This window comes from Pezoporus flaviventris, unplaced genomic scaffold, assembly GCF_033815535.1.
Source record: "Pezoporus flaviventris isolate CSIRO_AGI_PZ_B2104156 unplaced genomic scaffold, CSIRO_AGI_Pfla_v1 ptg000015l, whole genome shotgun sequence".
Taxonomy (NCBI): Eukaryota; Metazoa; Chordata; class Aves; order Psittaciformes; family Psittacidae; genus Pezoporus; species Pezoporus flaviventris.
The window spans coordinates 19400061-19421715 of record NW_026892563.1 but is presented as its reverse complement, the minus strand read 5'-3'; positions in this window follow the sequence as shown (position 1 = coordinate 19421715).

Here is a 21655-nt window from a genome sequence, read left to right as displayed (position 1 = left end):
TATTAGCACCTGAAAGCTAAATCAGAAGTTAAACCCTAAATTCCAGATAAGCCTGTCTGCAATATGAGCAAAATACATCTGCGGGTTCAGGCTAGAAGCATGGTGGAGAAATAAATCTCCATGTACTTGCAGGTGTTAAAAATCAAAATAACACTCAACATCCTACACTTGTTTGGAAATCCATCATGAGAAAAGTTTCCCATGTTTTCCAGGTTAATTTATTATGCATTTTGCAATCACTTGCTGCATGCCACATGTTGCATTCTAAGAAATAAGCTAACTAATTACAAAGTCCTGAACTAGACTCATACCCATGTTCAGCGCAAAATAAACTTCCTTCTTTTCTGTTCACTTTAAAGCAAGATTTGGAAATCGGAAACAGGATACAGCAAATCTGGATTTCTGCAAGATATCAGTGGGCTTTCAAGAGTACATCTAGCACTTCCAGACATAAAGGTCTAAAGCTTGCCTGGTTTTTGAGATATCTTAAATGTGTCATCATTGTCCTCAGAGGTCTCCCTGCACACTGCAAAAACACTGCCCAATGGAACATGTCTGGCAGGTTTTATTCAAAAGGAAGTTGAATATGAGGTCAAAGGGGGTGTTGGAGATCAGGATCCGACTGTGACATAAATGTGTGTGGAGCTTACACAATGCCTGCATTCTCCTGACTGTCATCTGCCTCTGACCGGTGCTATTAGTTACGCCTGTTCATAAAAACCACTGGGCCTTGTGTGCAAAGGCTAATGAATCTTCCTTAAACTCCTCTGCCTGATGCTGTCTAGCCTCCCTTATGCAGGTACTGGAAAAGGCTGCAGACTCAAACTGCCAGAACTACACTGGTCACCCAGATACCAGGATGATGAAAAGTAATTTTCAAAAATAGGAGGAGGATCCTGGAAGCACAAACAAAATCTGTCCACTGCAGCATGGCAAAGATGACATCCTGATTCATGTGGCTATAAAGGATGCAGACTTTCTGAGGTAGCTGCACCAAAAGCTCCGTACCAGACAGGATTGAGAAGAGCAAGCTGATCGAGAAAAAGAAAATGCCTTGTGACTTGGCAACTGCACTTCATAACATTTAGGCTCTAAACAGCCTGCCTGTTTGCCAAAAATCCGTCTAAGAAAAAAAATACACTGGCTATTTTCCCTTTGTGATGATCTGTCCTCTGACGAGTATCTGTTGTGGGGAGAGAGATGGCTGGTGGAATGTGAGATCCATTTAAGGATTGAATTGTGCAAGATTACACATGGGAAAAAGCAAATGGAAACAGTACTGTGAGCATGGGGGTGTACTGGTCCCTAAGAGTCCTGAGTCTAAGGCAGCAGAGGCCAATGCCTGCACTGCAGTGCATCATTTGCATAAACCCAAGCTACTTTTAAGTATGAATGTAACTTCAACCACTAGAAGATGCTAGTGTAGTGACTATACCTGTACTGAGTAGGGCTGTGTTCAAGAGACGGGAATGATTCTCCTGGTGAATTTATTATTTTACTTGTCAGATTTTCTCTATTCAAATGTTCTGCCAAAGCATCTGAGGATGCCTGGTGATACTGTTTGAGGATATGTGGATTACTGTGCCAACTTAAAGCCCAAAGCTACTAAAGGGACAACTTCTGTGAATTGTTCAGAAGAACAGGGTAGTTCATTTAACAAAATGCCTGTTGTATCTGGAATTTTGTGCCTTGTAATGCACCAATCTTTGTTTCAGTTAAGAAACAACTGACTAGACATGTGATCATGTCGTTCTAAATTCCCTTTTTTCTTCTTCTAATTTAAAAATTTTTATGGAAACTTGTTGGCACAGCTTTTCAGTCTCTAATGCATACCATTGCTAATGAGCACAGCTGCAGTGGGCTGTAAATAAAGAATCAAATATAGAACATGAATCCAAAGAGATTTACTCTTCCTTCCTCCCTTAAACCCACAAAGTATGACTGGACCCCAAAGCCACCACCATTTCCATTGATTCATGTGCAAGTGTCTCTGTGTGGATGGCAATAAACACAGCAGCACTGGATGGGGATAAAAGCATGCATAGTAAAAAAAGTGGATGCTCTCAGCTCCTCACAAACCAGAGTGTCCATGCTGTTTGACTGGCTATTTTTATTCCCAAGGCATATTAAACCTTCACGTTTTTCAAATCCTCTTTCTCATGTTTAACTGCCATGTTGGTGACTTCCCCCTTAGCTGGGATGATGGAGCCATACTTTTTCCAACATTGTAGGGTTCTTCAATCCCCAAAAGACATCAAGAACAAACTAACAATGGAGCTGATGCTTTATTCTAGTTTCTTGCAGCTTAGGGGAGATATAATGAGGTTACTGCAGAAGTATCTCCACATTAATGTTATGCATTTCAATGTGTTTGTTTGTTACAGCTCAGAGGCAATGTTCAAAATGAACATCATAATTAAGAACTAACATGGTTAATACATCACTATCAACAAAGGGAACATATTACATGGATCCTTGTGTAAACTGGTTATAGGAGACAAAACCTACAAATGAAAGTATAGAGAACAGGCTCTAGATTCTTGGACAGAAAATTAGGTGGATCAGCACTGACGAGCTAAACTGTTGAATGCTGTTTTAACAAATTGTTTTGAACATCCAAATAGAGAATAGAATTTAATTTAGATGAGCTGAATTATAAATTTTTAAAATAAAATACTGTGGCAAGCATAGACGTTAAAGTAGTTCTTGAAACCAGGCTCTCCTATTCTTTCAGTTAATTGAAAGAGAAATAGTTTCAGGTGTGAAAAAGTAATGACTTTAAGAAGCTACAATCTGATTTTTTTTTTGTGCACCTAATTGCATGGCTTCTAGCACAGCACTATTCAGTGCTTTGACAATGCAGCTGGCAGTGTTTTCCAAAGCCATATGATTGAAGTAAAGGTAATTGATTCTTGTTTACTAGAAATGGATGGTTTACAACAAGGCTGTGTGGCGAACACTTAAGTTTCATCTTGTAGCCATAATGTAAAGATCAGTATAGATTATTTTTTAAATGTAACTGATGCTGCATTTGCCATTGGCAGTGACTTGCACATTCTGCATTAGAATGTTTCAAGTTATTTACTTTATGGGGCAAGCTTTTAGTGTATGTTCTCAAAGATTTGGGGTGTTTTTCACTTTATCACTAAGTGGGTTGAAAATTCAATTGGTTTACAACTGTAAGAAGGTAGGTAAAATGTTCTCCATTGCTGAAATGTTCTTTAATATGAAAGTATGGGTTTGATACTTGCTTCTGGTGTTTATTATGTGAGAGGTATGTAATGGGAATGCATAGGAGAATAGGAGAAAAAAGACTTCTAGTGAACTTAGTGAGCACATCTCCCTAACTATGTGTTGATCTGTGATTTTGGTTTCCTGCTCTGTCACAGATATCTTCAGCAACCTGAACTAAGGGCATCCATCTCTCTGGGACTGAATTTCTTTATCTAATTGGGCAGTCCTTCCCTGCCTTATTAGTACACAGATAACTCCTATACACCACAGACTGGAAAAGATTAAGTACTACATTAATGAAGACTGTGTAAGTGCTTAAGGAAAGGGAAATATTTTATATGCTTAGAATGACTGTTCCAGGTTCTCTGGTATATAAAGGAAGTATGCCTTGAATGTTTCACGCTGCAGTACCCCTCAATACCTTTTTCTATTGCCCCCAAAAGAACCTTCTTTTAAAAGAAATAGTGTCAATACAAAAAGCCAAGTTAATACTTCTCATTTAATTGTAGATAGTTAAATTTATTATTTAAAGTTAAATCCCTCAGAAAATCATAAAGAAATATAGACATGTGTTGATGCTTTCTTACTATATCTAGATAAGATTCTACTACTGCAATTAGATTTTAAGATTATCATAGAATTATAGAATGGTTTGGGTTAGAATGGACCTTTAAGATCATCCGCTATAGGCAGGGATACCTCACATTATACCATGTTGCTCAAGGCCCCATCCAGGCTGGCCTTGAACACTGCCAGGGATGGGGCAGCCACAGCTTCTCTGGGCAACCTGTGCTAGCATCTCACCACCCTCATAGTAAAGAATTTCTTCCTTATATCTAACCTGAATCTCCCTTGTTTAAACTTGAACCCATTGTCCCTTGTCCTATTGCTACAGTCCCTGATGGAGAATCTCTGTCTGGCATCCTTGTAGGCTGCTATGAGGTCTCCATACAGTTAACTATATTAACTTTGAGTTGACAAACTGTGTCACCTTTGAGAGTGTTTATTAGACATTTCTTGAAAACATTCTATATTTAAACTGTCTCTAGTTGATAATGTGTGGAAACTACAGTAAAAAAATTGCTGATTAATTTTTGAAACCTTGACTTTAAAACTCAGTTTTCTTTTTGCTTCAAAATTATCATTAAAAATTTCTTATGTATTAAGATCTACAATAGTTTGGGCTTTAAGCATGTATCCTTCTGATTTGTCATGCTACTAATATTGTGTTTAATCAGGAGATACAGTTTTAGAAGATACCCAAGATACCAAAGTAGCTATAAAGGGCAACTGAGGCAAGATTATTACTGACCAAACAGGAGACCTTGAAATAGGTTCTATGATGATGCTACTGAAATGGGAAAAAGCATCAGTTTTAAAAGTGTAATAGTGCAAGCTAAAATTATTTTTATGATTCTAAGAATATGTAGCTTTAAATCTCAGGAAAAAAATAGACTAAGAATTGCTTTGTCAGTAACTTTTCTGTCACTTTTGCAAGGTCTGTAAGGCTGCTTTGAAGTTGCAAGAAAAGAAAGCTGTATTACTTCATTCATATTCAATACAAGACAAAAACAAAAGCAAGCAAGGTAAGTGGAAAAACAGACAGTAACAGTCACATGCAGCCTGGGTGTTGTGGAAGGAAAAAACAGTAACTATTACAGCTGAAACCAGGACACTGGGTACAAGACTGGAGGTCTAGCACAGTCTGCCAGCCCAGGTTCAGCACTGCAGCATGTATAATGCAAGTCCCTGGTACAGCACTGCTCCAGCTGGCAGTGGCCATCAGCTCAGAGCCTGGGATTTCAGCAGACATGATAAAATCTACCTATTGCCAATTTCCTCATTCATGTTTTTTTCCAAACTGCTCTGACACATCTGTGCTGCTAGTTGTGTGACTCTCTTTGGTGGTCCATTTTCAAGGCTACAGCATTCAGGTGTCTTAATTTACAACAGAACAAATAAGCCAATATAGGCTTATCTTAATGTAATCTCACTAGCACTTACTCTTATTGAAAAAAATTTAGAAGACTTTGTTCAAGATTGGTAAAGGATGGTAGGTAGATCTTTCTACCTTTTAAAATGCATTTAATGGGAAAAGCTAGTTTCAGTCTGCAAGGCAGACAATGGTATTAGCTAAAATTTTGTGTAAATAACCTTTCAATTAAACTGTCCCTAATTAACTGCATGCAAATAAGCACTTTGGGCCAAAGCTGCCATGTAGCTGCCAAAGTTTTCATAGGCAATCTGCACTCGCCAGGTTTTCATTCTTACTGACACCCTACTGCTCCACCTCATTATGGGTGCTTAAGACCCCTAAAAATGAGGATGCATTTATCTAGGTAGGTGAATAGAAATGTAGTCACACAAACCGATACACCTTAGTCATTATAATCAGGGTCCTTTCACTATCTGCTAAGCCTATAAAATTGAATTTACCAGTATTTTTCTAACTTACCTAGTTAGAAGGATTTTTCATTTTAGCTTTTTCCCTATGTATCAAAACGACACTGAAGCCTTCAGGCAGACTGAAGCGTAACAAAAAACCACTGTATTTTCTTTAAACAGGGAAGCACCATGAACTATAAAAATACATTAAAGAGACTTATTTAGAGAATAATAATAGTAGTATTGGTATATAGATACTAAGATGTGAGTGAAAATATACAGGTGTTTCCAGTGCATAGTAAGAATTAAAATACTGGAGGCATCTTCCTCCAGAAAGTAACAGCTGTAAGTTGTTTCAGATCTTGGAGGGATGAGTTGAAATTCATCCATTAATGTCTAAAGAAAATGTTAGCATTTTCTTTAAATGTTCCAGCTAACTTAAAATGTGCTGCTTATCTATTTCTCTTCCACAAACCTCATTCTGAGTGAGGAGATCCATGTCCTAAATACTGGAACCAGAAACCTTCAACAACTGTTCAGCTGCAAGCTCTTTTCCGCAATTGCACATTTTTTTTTACCTAGAGATATAAAAGGGGCTTGGAAAGCTCTGGCTCTCTTGTGAAACTGCACCAATGCTCAGATACAAATATGCTCCCAGCCACCAGATAGGGTACTAAAACAATTGAAAAGTGGTTGAGTTTTTCTCCATCACCATTAACTGGAAAAAAAATACCACTCCTGTTCTTGAGGACTGGAAGGCATAGATTTCCGAACAGCTGACACTGAAACAGTAAAAGTTACTTCACACTGATCTATCCTACATTACATAGTAGAAATTAGCTTTTCCACTCTAAGAGTTATATTTTGCACCATCAGAGTTGTTAGAACTTCCTCCAGGAGTGCAGGACAAGCCAGCCGCCAGAGATAGAGGACTTGAGAAAGTCAGCAAAAGCAATAGGGTAGTCCCCACATCATGAAAGTATTCTGTTGAAGAATTTATGATAGACTTGAATTTTTGGGAGAGTCAAGACAAGCTGGAAAAACTAGTAGTGGTTGTGTTTTAGAGGCAGATTTGATCAGAACATTGCATAGTGTTTAAAGAGAAGAGGCTGGAACAATGGTTATGTCCTGTGGAAAGATCTTTCCTGTGGAAAGATATAGGTGAGGTTAAGAACTGGACATTTTTACCTCAGGCAATAGTAAGTAAAACTTACTAAACTTGCCTCTCTGGTATCGAGACCATAGGGGCTATGCCAACAGTCACATTGCATGAAGCACATGTATGATACTGACCTTTATTTCCTTATTCCCAGTTAAATCCCTCAACCATTCTTCATACATAAAACCACATGCAATCCCAGCAACAATGGGATATATTTGTATAATTTAGAAATCTCTGTCTGAAGATACCCAAGAGATCTGCTGAATCTTGAAAAGTATAGCTCTGTATAGACTTCAATGTAACTAAAACTGGCCTTGCTTGATTAAAACCAATGAGATTGGGCAATCATTTGGCTCCAGGACTTTTGAAATTCAGGATGCTGGGCTACATGAAGGGCAGGATGATTTTGAGCTCTCACTGGTCAAATCAAGGAACACTGCTGTTACAAGAGCACCTTCTACTGTCTGTGTAATGGCATTGTGTTAGGACTGCTAGATCTTTAGACAGGTCCCTCTGAACCTTCAGTTGCATCAGTGCCTTCCCAAGAAATTTTAAAGGATGTTTTCACGTGGCAAAAGAAAATATGTAGATTTCAAACTAACTGTATTTTTAGAAATAAAGATTCTTTCAGCTTCAATTCAAAATCCCATATATTTCCATGCTTATACTCTGATCCATACAGGTGCTTTCCCCACTTTGTAATAGATTGTATTTATGTTGAATTTCCAAGTCCTGTTTCAGTTCATCAAGTATTGCTGTTAGCACTATTTCCAATTTTGTTGGAGTGGGGTATCCTATAGCTCACAAAACACTTATTAATAAAAAAGTAATTTTAATTACAGTATATTTCCAATATTTAGGCATATGAATTTTATGTTCTCAAGGATTAACAGTGTCCTGCCAAACTAAAGGAACTCTAATTGTTGTTTAGGAAAATTCTACTACAACCATCAGATACATATAGCCATTTGTCCTGGGTTCAGCAGTAGCTGCCAGGGAATACTGGAGCTTTTGCTGGTTATTCAGAGTTTTATTTTGGGGGGGGGGGTTGTTCATTTGTTTGTGTGGTTTTGGGTTTGAGGTTTTCTTGGATTTTTTTTTGTGGGTTTTTTATTTTGTTTTTTTTGTCCTGCATCCTCTTCATAAACCTGCCCAAGCCAAGTTAATATCGCATATCATCATTTAAATATTTCTTTCAGATGGAAAACATCCATTAATGAGTTGCATGTTAACTATTACATTAAGCAATTCAATTGCAAAATGACACCAGAAAGAAGCTCTGACCTTAATAAACCTTATGGACACTAAAAGGGATGACTCTGCAATTAAGTGGAAAACAATAGGTTACAGAACTTAGCCATTAAATCATTCAGTGTTGACAATCTTTTTGTGCCTTTCAAAAGATTTGTACATCATGTAATTTCCAGCCTTTCCATGAGTAAGGTACCTATTTCTCCACTAATATCAGGAAAGTGTACTGTAGGCACTTATGCTGATTAATAGCCTTGCTGTTCCCTCAATCACCAAAGTATTGCCATTAGGTAAAAGAGAGGCTATATCCTATTCAAAATCTGATCAAGTTTTCTACTGTACCTCATAACTCCCTTCAATTTCATCATGATGTATTTGCACCTCTGCTGTTGCCATTTCCTCTGCAAGATCTGTCACATACATACCCAAAGCAATTTTCTGCAATTACACCTGCATTTCCCTCATAATCTGTTCCTTCAGCCTCACCCACACGGTGTGTTATCTCTCCAGGGAGGCTGGTTTCACCTCCCAGAGACTTTAGGAGATGACTTGCAAAGCCTGCAGTGCCTGAGCTCCTTTCTGTAGGGGACCAGAGGGAGTTGCCAGCCAATGTTACTTACCAGCAACTGTAAGAAGAAGGGGATACCAACATTTAGAAAGGCCCAGCATCCTGAATTGGTAGAAGACATAAAGTCTTCTACCTCTCGAACACAGACTTTCACTTACAGAAAATCATGCTTTTAAAGACACTGAATTCCAAATATTTCTTAAGAAAAATCCCACTCAATTTCAGATCCCCCTCTCTGCCAGATCCTATGTAGACAACCTAGTTTGTTTTTTTTTTAAGAATAAATCTAAGGAATCAGAAAAAATCTAACCCAGGACTCTGTTCCAACTGGTTCCCATTTCAGACACGCTATGCAAAAAGCAGCCTACATACAAACTCAAAAGAGCTTAAAAACTGATACGCACAGCCACCTACAGACAAGTACTGAAAAGGGACAGTTTTGTTCTCTTAGAAAACCAGCTTGGGACTGGCACTGCAGCACATTTCTCTGTTTCTGCTTTTATTCTGTCATCTTTGAAGGTAAGGCTTCCAGGAACTGTTCCATGAATATTCTAACAATGTGCATAAGCACTGGGAGTTTATTGTATTGTTCAGTTAGGATGCAACAAGATAGCCTTGTGTATACTGCTGTCATCCCTGAGCATAACAATGCCTCAGCACACCTAAGCACTAAATGAGAATGCTAAAATAATCTTCAGAGATGAATATTCAGCAGAAATCTTAGCACCTCATTTTTCCATGATATTTTTCCTAATCAAAATTCAGCTCAGTTTAGCTTTTCTCCCTTTTCTAAGCATGTCTGCATAATATCAAATGCTTGCAGTTAGGCTAATTTTGCTCTCGTGACAGAATTCATTTTGACATCATGCTAGACTTGGCATCAGTTTTGGGTACATACCAGTGGGGACAGGTGGAATTTCAATAATAACTTGTCTCCTGGGTTGTGTTATAAAGCTAACCCGTGGAATCCAAGAAGATGAAGCAAAAGTGGGCTGCAGTAAATTGTATTTTATAGAGATCGAACTTTTTTAGTATTGAGTATATATCTTAAATCCTATAGACAACACTGGTTTAAACACATTTTACATCATAAATCACACAGAATAGTGATTTGCTTTTATAACACCTATTTCCTTTGCCAACTTCTAAAATTATATTTTAAGAGCCCGGATATAACAAGAATTTTATAGAACATTTGTGGAATAAAAAATTTGAGGAATTACTGCAGTTTGTTTATTTCTTTAAAATGAACTGCAGTATAAAGCTAGTTACACTGCACTTCAAATATTTCCCCATATGCTCTTAATAAGTAGCACTGCTGCACTACACTGGTCTGAATTGGATGAGGGTGACCATCTGGGGCCATTTCTCACACAAACGGAAATGGCTGAATAATTTTGTTATTTAACATGACTGCCGTAATTAGCCAAGATGTAACACAGTCGCATAATTACTCCAAATATAGACTTTCTGAGACTTCGAAGAGCTTGGCTAGCTTGTAAAAATAGCTTCATCTCCCCCCTCCACAAGCAGTTTTGCTATACTGGCTAGCGGCTGCTCCACTCGGTCTGTTTTTGCCCCCGTCTGTTTGTGCATTGTGTGTTGACAACTGTATCATGTTTGTACTACAAACCATGCTTTGAATGAGGGCTTAAATCTGTTCAAGCTTCCTAATGTGAAAGGAATGTTGGCACAGCTAGAGAGAAAAAGAAACCCTTTTAAAAATCTTCCTGCATGAAGAAAGAAACTTTTTCTCCACAGTAAATATGATGTGAATAGAATAGAAGGACTAATTGTTTTCTTCTTGTTCTGGCACATATGTTGTGAATTGGGTGTGACCATATTTAACTTCAGCATCTATTCAAATTGGTAGCAAATAATTGAGCACTAAATAAGAGTTTTATTTGGGAAGGAACTTTAGTACAGCCCTTGCTGTGGATTTCAACATGTACTCAAGGGGAACACTTTTTCAAAGGTTATGCCTTTAGAAACAAAATATACATATATACACACACTGAGCAGACAGATAACTCAAAGGTAGGTGCCCTAAGTCACACTCATGATAACTACAGGTTACTGTAAGGCATATTGGCTGACACCTGGAAATTTTCAGCCTCCTGTCCCTTGTTATGACAACCAACTACCACCTCCAGCATCCACCGCTGTTCCCGAAAAACAAGTCTTTAGCTGAAGTCAGTTGTTTTGCTGACCATCTCACTGCCCACTGAAGATCTCAATTTTTACCTCATCAGAGCACAGGGCTTCAAAAGAACTAATGCCCTGTTGGTTCCTGACATGTTCTCTTCCTTCTTCCCCTCCATTAGAAGACCCCATGTCTGCACTAAAACTAGACTTTACCAGCTTCTGAACTTCTCATTTTTTGTCAGTGAAATCCTCTTAGACCTAGAGAAATGTCAGATTGTTTCTACTTCCACATTATGAAAATGTAGTATGAAAACTTCCAATAAAATTTTAACATTTTAAAGAGTTTCATAAATTTTTGGATGCAGCTTATACTGCATGCGAATAGTTCTAAAGGGCGGGTTTATGAAGTTATATATAGTGTGTGAAGAAAGATGATTCTTCTTCTCAATAAAAAGTGCTTTTGACATAATAACAGTCCTTATAAAGCAACTGCATTTTGTTGCTTTTTCTTCTCTTGGGAAAACCACTTCTTTGCTTGCTCTGTCCATATCTGCACAGAGCCAGAAATTATACTGGAAACAAAACAGTAGCTGTGTTATTTCTGTTCCTGGGGTTCTTTGTCTCTCAGACTGGCAGATCTGAGAATGCTGGGAAGACATTAGGTGATCAATTGTTTATGGAAAAAAAAAACAAACAAAAAGCCTTATATCTTGAAAAAAAACCTGCCTTACATTTTTTCACTGGTTGTCTTCCTTGTTGGTTAAAATACAGCACTTCCACTGCTTCAAATCCAATTTTCCTTAGCCAGAACACTACTGGTAGGCAATGAAGGGCCTATCAGTAGAGAAATGAAACAAGAAAGTCACAAAAAATTGGAAGAAGATGGAGGATGCTGTGCAATTTTAAATTAAATAAAATCTTGTCTCCTTAGCAAAACTATTTACAAACATGCCAGTAATGATGGTTAAGAACACAATGGCGTTTTGGGGAGTTGGGATTTTTTTTCCTATTATAATGGTTGTCCCATTGCTTCTGAGTGAAGAGCAGCCAGCTTCAGAAGAGCTGCAAGGAGCTCACCATCATCCCATGTGGAACAGGGGAAGCAAACTAATGCAAGCCTGGCCTCTAACTGCCACCAGCATGATTCAGAACCAGGCTGACATTATTCAGCCTGCTGATGACTGGGTAGGGGTTCTTTTTCCTGCTCCCCTAGCTGTGGAGTGCTGGAAATGCTCATGGATGGAGAACAAGCGCCCTTGCCCAGGTACATTTTCTTACTGCAGCATTAGCAGCAGGACAAATTTCAAATTTATATTTAAATAAGATGTGTCACACATGGCTATCTACTTGTAAGCGGTTTTGGGAGGAGGAGCACAGCCTAGTACCCACTACTTTTTATTTTTCCCCAGTGTACCCTCAGCACAACAGCCACAGCGGCAACGCCACAGTCCTGCCCACACCATACTAGCAGGACCCTCAACAGATTTGTATGCACCCGAGAGACTGAGCAAGACTCCTTCAGAGAAAAGTGCATATTGTGCACTTTGCCCTGCGCCAGCACTCAGTTTCACCTGAGAACTGACCTTTTCTGTTCCTGCACCCCTCCTGACCATGCAATGCTGTGTGCTGTTCTTTCCAAGTAGCACATGCAAGGCAAAAGTTATTTTTATAAAGGTTGTTCCATATACCCTATTTGAGGTTAAAAGCTTTTGTTCTACAGGAGAGTGGTCTTCATTGTAATAATTGGCTTCCTTGGCCTTTAAAACCATTAATTTACAAAAAAAATCTTTGCTTAAATAAGTTCAACAGACATAAACTTACATGGCTAAAGTATTCTAGGATGCCTTTCCACTCAAACTCCTGGTTTCTTATTTGTTCCTTTTTGGATGGAAAAGGAAGGTTAGTTAGATTCAAATTTAACAATAGGACCTTTGACATGATGAAGTATTTATGTCCGATTTCAGCCATGCGTTTTGTGTTTGATTTTCCAGAGCTGCCAGTTCAAACAGCTGTAGAAAGGAGTATCACATCACTTATTTTTCTTCCTATCTGTTTCTACATCTGGAACGCTAATGAAGTACTTGTGCTAGGAAAGACAACTCTGGTTTATATATCGTCATCAGGTTTATAAACATCACATCCTTACCACAGACAGAGAAGGAAAAATGGTCTTCAGGAATGAACACTAACATCAGCATTCATCAGAAAAATCCCATCTTCTAGCCATAACTCCATACATGGCTATTTGTAGGGTCTTAGGCAAATCACATCTTTTCTTTGCCTCATAACCTCCACCTATAAGCTATAGCTAAGTGAAAGAGTTAACAATGTGACAGGTGGGTAGTGAAAAATAATTGATGAGCGAAAAACCTCCCCACCCATTTTATACCTTCAGAAAAGCATTGTTCTGATTTGCACCATTTCCAGTGAAAGGAGAATGAATGGTACTTTGAAGAATTACATCAAGGCAAAATATTGTATTTGGCATTTAAATGCAAAGTTGATAGCTGTTTCAGAAATGCCTGAACCAGATAGTCAATGCCAACTGCTACATTTTTTGTATTCTGTAATATTCTTCAATAATCGCTTCAAGACTCATACAGAGAAAACAGCACACAATGAAGGCTGTTAGTAATACTTTGATCAAAGTCACATGATTTGCCCTTCTGATTTCTTAAACTTTCAAAGCTGGTTTTGGTTTGTTTTCAGTTGTAAGAGTTCTCGACATAAAGTACCACTTACACATTCTCAGCAGCTCCCAAGGTTTGTACATGGGCTGTGTAAGTCATAACAATCAAGGCGCAGTAAATTTCCTGAGGATTAACGACCGGCTGGGATGAGACGAAGGTCAGAAGCACAGCCAAGGATCATTAACCCAAGCTGGTCATTAATCTCAAGAATTTACCTCATGCTAAGGTCAGTATTGTTATTTTAACCTGGAAATCAAAAACCATGGCCATATGAATTTTTATTTGACAGCTTTACCTGTAACATCTAGCATATTTTAGGAAAAAATGTATTTTATTTGGGAGAATTGCATTAGTTAATCAGACCACCAGGTTACCTTTCAGTGTTTGATTAGTTTTGCTTTCTTTAACGTATATACTGGACTATGACAGGCAGAAAGAATTTATAACATTTTTCTTCCATATGCAGTTGCTATGGACCTATTAAATAGTGACCTTGTTTATATACCTATTTACAAGTTTTGATTTTGATTCCAAATTTCATCTCCTAGAGCTTACCAACCTCTCTCATAAAATATTTGTTTTGACTGAACATCTGTTCAAGTGATTAGTTTGAAAGCAGTATTTCATAAAGATTGTTGTTTATAAAGTGAGGGTGTTAGAGATAACTAGAGGGTGTCTACAATTTAGGTAGCTTTTACTCCCTTTAGAAAACATTAGTCCTTTTAGAAGAAAAATAAAAACCTCATAGCAGCCTTCCAGTATCTGAAGGGGGCCTATAAGGATACTGGGGAGGGACTCTTCATTAGGGACTGTAGTGATAGGACAAGGGTAACGGGTTCAAACTTAAACAGGAGAAGTTTAGATTGGATATAAGGAGGAAATTCTTTCCTGTTAGGGTGGTGAGGCACTGGAATGGATTGCCCAGGGAAGTTGTGAATGCTCCATCCCTGGCAGTGTTCAAGGCCAGGCTGGACAGAGCCTTGGGTGAGACGGTTTAGTGGGAGGTGTCCCTGCCCATGGCAGGGGGGCTGGAATTTGACAATCTTAAGGTCCTTTCCAACCCTAACTATTCTATGATTTTAAAAAGGCAATTTTGCTGTCCAACTAATATTCACCTTTTAATTCATGGTCATTTGGTATTTAAACTAACACTGCCAATTAATTCTTTCTGTAGCTTTTTATCCTATTTCTGTGTCAGTACAGATATGCTGGTCTTAAAAGACTTTAAATCCTCCCTGATTAGGAAGGAGCCGGCCATCAGCTCAGCAGCATGCTTCACGAGGGCAGACTCCCCCACATACTTTGCTGAAATAGGTCTCCAAAATAAAGAGGTGCTGGCAGTCCTTGTGTCTAGGCACAAAAGGTGCCTAAACGGCCCCCAAGTCTTCTGGCACGTTCCAATTTACCATTGATCCACGTTACAGTTGAAGAAAACACATATAGACTCAGCAAAAGGAAAACATATAGCAATTTACCTTATCCAATACACAACATATTTAGATCTTTCAATAGCAAATAATGTTTTACTTGTGAAGCTTGTCTTTTGCTTTATAATGTTTCTTCTTGCAAGGAAATTTGTCCCTGTAAGTTACTCCTGAACTTCCCAGCCTTTGCAGTTTTAAATCTCCAGTCTATTATTTCCCTCTTTGCTCCCAGCTGGGGATTTGCTGCTGAAAAGGACCAAATGGATATTTGAGTTCAGTCCTCCACAGCTATGCAACAGATGCAGATCTACAGAGTTTTGACTATGTTGGACCCAACTCACCACAGATCGCAAAATCTTTTCCAACATTTCTTACAAACTTCAGCTCCACACTAAGGGACCAAAGTGAGAGTGTAATGTGCTGTACAGAGAGCAGTAATGACAAGGACCCACTACAGCAATTTTACTTGCTGGCTATATCCTGTTTCCAGCTGAGGTCAATCTGCAATGCTTTAGAGCATGGCTCACCAGCCAGGCACCTTGAAAATTTTAATACAATTCTAAATCACCTCATTTATTCTTACTGACATCTGTTATGTCTTTACTTGTAACATATTTTTAGTATTTCCTTTAAAATATATTAACAGGTGTGCATGTGAAAAGTGGACAGCTTAAGGAGCTTGTTGTTGCTGGACAAAGACTCAGTTTGAGTGTAGTCCAATGAAAATGTTACACTATGTAGCTTTACAAGCCAAAAAAAAAAAGTTGGTCAAATCTCACATTCTGATTGTAGATCAGGCTAACTCTGCCAGAAATAAGCTAATCTTCAGGCTCTTTCCCACAACATATTTAGTTTCTTCTTTCAGTCATGCTTTTTTCTATCTTCTCATTTTACATTTCTCCTGTAAAAACCTAGGAAATGTAATTAAAGTCTTGATATAAAGTTATTGAAAGTCTGTAAACCCATGAAACACAGGATTGCTTCATTATTTATTAAGTGCTAGCAGACTTTTGTTGCTATGGAAAGGCACAGCAAACATGGACTCCCATCCATAGTTCTTAGCATGAAATTAGAGTATTTTGGTGGCAGCCTTATCTTGGCTGTGTTGTGCCATGACAAGGTCCTTCAGTATAGGCCAAATTTTGCTGTTCGTTTTTTGACTGAACAATGTGTGATTTCAGAAATTATTCTACTGAAGCAGCATTATGTGAGTACTTATGACACGAACTTTTTTACCTGAATATACAGCTACACACAATATGTTTTGCCTAACATTAGTATCTTTTTCCTAAGTCTGTCAAGATGCTTTATTTATATAAGCCACAAGAAAATCTTTCCTCTGAGGTGCCCAATGACATGTTCTATCCAGTTCCTACTAAGCTTGCTACATCAACATTCAGTGTTTTGGTAGACAGCTGCTTAAGCACCCGCACCCCACTTCTGAAGCAAGTTCCATTTAATGGAACATCAAATGTCGTTATGAAGGTGGCTATGAAGTGAAAATACTTTTTAATCTCTCTTCCTTAGATTTTCATACTAAAATATATACAGGGAAAACTGCCATACAAGCCATAATTACATGCAGATTTTTGTTCAGGTTCTTAATAGTCATGCTTTACTAACCTATGAACGTATTAATATTAATATCAATATTAATGTTGTCCAGGAAATAGTATGGGTAAGAAAGTGCTGGCAAAATATTCACAATATAGCCAAACAAAAAGAGAAACATAACATTTACAAATGCATGAACCACAGCCTGCCTAATCTAGTATTGCTATCAGTGCAATCAGTATCGGCAGTGTCAGCCAGAAGTTACACAAAATCCTCCCCAAGTGGGTGCTTTCCCTGAAGTTTTTATGAGCACATTGAACTGTAATGGACTCCCAAGCAAACTTTCAGGTGAACAACTGGGAAGACCAGTTTTGTGGTGGAAGGACAAGAAACAGTGAACACAAGTTGAAGCAAGAGAGGTTTGGGCTGGATATAAAGAAAAAACCTCTTACCCTGAGGAGAGTCATGCAGTGGAACAGGTTGAGGCTGTGCAGGCTCCATCTTTGGAGGGTTTTACAACCTGCCTGGAGAAAGCCCCAGGCAGCCTTGTCTGATCCCAGGGATGACCCTGGTTTGGTCAGGAGGTTGGACCAGAGACCTGAAGCCCCTTCCCACCTGAGTGGCTCTTTGATCCTATAATTAGAGGTCTTTTAATAGAAACAATAAGACTTAAAAAAAAAAAAAGTCAGGTGAAACCTTCTCACAATGTTTGGTTGTTCTTTCCCTAGCTTCAACAGCTTTTCATCACCCGTTTATGAGCTTCTTTACAAAACAAATACACAATATTATATACATATATAAAAATATATGTACACATAACTGAGTACCAAATACGATATGTATATTTTTATATAATGTCATTGTAAATGTATGTATGTATATGTACCTCAACATCAATATATATATAATAGTATTATGATATTCCCAATTTTCTTTTCTCTCCTATTCTAACCTAAGGTATTCCTAAGGTATCTCTTGCAGTTGTTAAACAGATTTTCACTGATTTTCCATGACAGTAGTTGAATTTCTGAAGAGTGACAACAAATTTATTCTGAAATGTATGTGGACACTAATTGTTCTGTCCAGTTTTTCTATCTTCCATTTATTAACACCAGAGTAACTATGACTCTGCTGAAGTTATATAAGCTATAATAATTTAAACTAGGTAAAGATTCAATCCACTGTATTTATATCTACTCAGATGCCTAGACAAGACTGGTGTTCATTATATTTTTTTTAACACTAACTTAAATAACCAACAGACTGTACTGTTGCTGCTTCTCTATACAGTCCTGCACAATGCCAGAACTATCGCAGATAATTTGAACAAATTGTTAACCCATTGCTCCCTGCAGATATATACATTTTATTAATAATGTAATTAAAAGACAGTAAAACTGTCTCAATTATGTATGCATACACAAACCAGCTATTTCCTTGGTACATTCCTTGCCATGATCCTACTGAGCCTAACTGCATTGTAATTTTGCTATTTGTAAGAGATTTCAAATCAATCCGTTCCATCTTCCTGTAGCTGATGGCTTTAGCTTAAAGGAATACAGCTACATTTTAGACTATGATGAGTGCTGCTGACAGACTAACAGAGTGATTAGAGTAATTCATGTTATTTTTAACCTTTTTAGAAAGGACTCGGGGGGTTTTATAATTGTCAAGAAGGAATATTGCCTTGTGACTGCATATAATTTTCCTGTTTTCTCTCCGTTTCTCTGAATTCTCCATTAAAAGTCTTGGAGACAAAATAAGAAAGCACACTCAACACTAGCTGTCCTGAGAGAGGCTTCTCTTCAGTATTTGGGCAGGCAGAAAGTAAGGGAATCTCTTATTTTGCTAGTTTGTTTGTCGGAATCCAATGCAATAGAACATGTTTTAGTCTCACTTACCTCTAAAAACTAGCCATTTAAAATGACAATAAGAGGCAGAAATGTCCTGAAAATAGCTAAAGAAGCCAATTTGCCCTGAGGCACATTGTTGTAAATTCCTGAGGAAATCAGACATCATTCTTGCCCACTAAAGGAGGCAATGTTGGTAAGCCAGTTGTAAAGGAAGCCTCAACTACAACTCTGCTGCTTGCGGTGTTGTGTATTAAGATGTAAAACCAAAGAACTGATCACTTGTACCTTAAAAATCCCAATTACACTTTTTGCATTAGCAGTAGTTTTTTTTACTAGGTTTCTGGCCTACATCCAGTTAAAACAACTATATATAACTACTTACCTAAACATTCTATTTCTGCTCAGTTGATTATGGCATTATTTATTTTCTCTCCTGAAGTGTTGAAATACTTTCACACACTGTTAAAAAGTTCCTTGCCTTCTCCCTAAGGTAGCTGCATTTCAATGATGAGTGATGTAATTCATCATCAGTTCAATAGAACAGTTGGTAATTGGTTTGTAAAGTTGAGCATGCACTCTGGGATGTTTTCAGGAAGGGCTATAAACAACTACCCATCATTCTTACTCTCTAATATGTCATCCCTGGACCTCTCACTTAGCAGGTCTAAAGTTCCAGAGCTGTGATGAAATATTACCATGCCACGATGTGCTGAAGCAATGTCATGATGTAAGGGCAAGAATTTTCATCAGTCAGTAGGGAAGTGAAAAAACAATTGAAGCTACTCCTCTTAGAAATACAAAAGAAAGGAGAGTGTGTAAAACTCAGCATTGATTCACCTGACAGTACCTATGGAGAACAGGGAGTATGACAGTTTTATTGGAGTATATTCTCCAGGGTTTGGCTTTTGGTATGGTTAGGGAACTCCATAATATGATTAGAAAGGGAAATGAAATTGGGAAATGTGACACTTGGAAAAATACGCTAATTATCCAAAGATTAGAAATGAGTAACATCCAAGTGTTCTTCACATCAGCAGTAGCATAGTTCTTTACTTAATAGTTTAGGAAGTAGTAAAAAGATGATACTATTTTTGTCTTTGCTAAGTAATGATTCTATGTTAGTTCAGGCGTGTCACGGAAAATAACCTTACATGACTGACCATGGAATAATGTAATATAATTAAACATAGGATAAAAATAGAGGTCTGTAACTAAAAGTCACTATTCTATGACAATCTTCAAGAGAAGAATTAAATGAAATTAAATAAATGATGACTGGAATGATGTTTGTTAATTATTATTGGGTTTAAATTATGATTTTTTTTTTTTCCACCTCCAGAGAGGAGCCTTCAACCCCCGAGTGAGGGGAAACCCCGCGCCCAGGAGCCTCAGTTCTGCTCGGCGAGAGCCACCGAGCGAGCCGCGAGCCCTCGCCAGGCCTTGCCCAGGAGCCGGCAGCTCCGCTGACGCGAGCCGGGACTCACAGGGGGCGGTGAGGGGAGGGACGGCCCCGGCCTGGGGGGGGTAAAACACCCCCGTAAGCAGCACGAGCGGCCGGGAGTGTGACGGGCAGGGTGGGCGGTGAGGGTGTGGAGCGGCAGTTCGAGGGAGCAGGTGAGCGCCCGCCTCAGGGCCAGGGCCCGCTCTGGGAGCTCTTCTCTGGCTGCCCCGGCGGTGGCAGCGTCGGCACCAGACAGAGCCGGTGAGAGGGGAGGCTGCAGCGCGGAGCTCGGGGTGCAGAAAGGTGGTCTCGTGAGGGGAGGGTGCACAATGGGCAGGGCTGCACTCGGTGCCCTGGTGGAGGTCCTCCTGCGGCAGGGGCTGAGCTGTGGGATACTGTCGGTAGCTGAAAGGTGTCAGGGTTGCTGAGAGGGAGCTGGACTGCTTGCTCCGGGCCCTAACTGTGCAGGAGTCACAAGCGTCCATTTTAGGACATACAGAAAAGGAGGAGAGTGTTAATCCAGGAAGCTGGGAGCTAGTAACAAAGAAAAAACAAAAACCAAACCAAACAAACAAACATCACCAAAAACAACCCCACAACAACAAAGAAAAAAAAAAAGAAAAAAGACAAAAAGGACAATTAAAAGCAAGGGGCTTCCTCCTAAATCCAATATCCCCGCCCAGAGCTGCTTCGCAGTTCTGCAGAAGGCTAACAAGGACACGCACACAGCACCGAATGAACAACTAGATGATGCACCGGTAAAGAGGATCACTACTGACATCTCCAGGAAAAAAGCGGCGGCTCATACCAGTAGGTGACTACTTCGAAAGGCACAGAGGCACCCATCTGTCAGCTTGACCCAGTCTCCAGGGAGGCGTGTTGCCTACCAGGGGCTCAGATCAGGGATGGTGCTGAGAGGCTGCCTGGTCTAGTTAGTCCTGCTGACACCCACTTCTAGTGGTCCATGTGGGTGCTAGTGATACTGACAGCAGTAGCCTGGGAATCACTAAGAAGGACTACAGAGCCCTGGGAGAGGTGGTTAGGGGCACATGTGTTAAAAAAAGACAAGAAGGAAAGCAGCAGGACCTATGTTGGAATAACAAAGCCCCCAAATGGATGATGATTTTGGCCATGCTGGCAAAGGCAGCACATCTTGCTGCATTACTGTGTCTCCATCTTTAAACAGGAAAAATTAAGCACATTGAATCTTCTTAGGCTCCCATGCAGCTTTTGATGTGATGTTATGAGGAAAAGTATGAACTAAGCTGGAGATGATGGAATTGGCAAAGGGAACATGAGGTGAACAAGAAACTGAATAAAGGTTAGATAGTCATACGTCATACTGAAAATGAATAGTATCAGGTTAAAAGTCACTAATGGTGACTTCCTGAAATATCAGTCTTTTGGCTGATTTAATTAGTGTTTTTACAATATCCTTGACATCAATCTGATGACAACATTAAGTCAGGAGATGTGATGCAGGGGGAAACAAAATGACCATGCCTGTGAGCAACAGGCATGCAAAGTGGGCTAATAAAAACAATAAACCCTTACAGAATTCTCATATTATAGTCAGTTATTTGGAAACCACTGAGGAAAATCAGTGGAAGAACAAATGGTAAGAAACCATTTCTGAGAGGAAAATGCAACCATAATCCTGGGATATACCAGGAAAGTTCCAGGAAAGTGGCAGCTAATTCTGCAAAACATCAGTGAGGCATTACCTGGAGTAATCTGTACAAGTCACATGCAGGGTGAAGTCAGACTTGAATCCACATGCGGAAAGTCTAAAAGAGTGGTAAGAGAAATGAAAATAGTATCCTATGACAGGAAACTTTTAAGAGCACGTCTTTCTTAGTCAAGCAAATCAAAGGCTGATCAGAGCCTTTCTTTGTCTACATATCCATCAAGCAAAAACTATGAAAAGAAACGCTTCAGCTTTCGTATT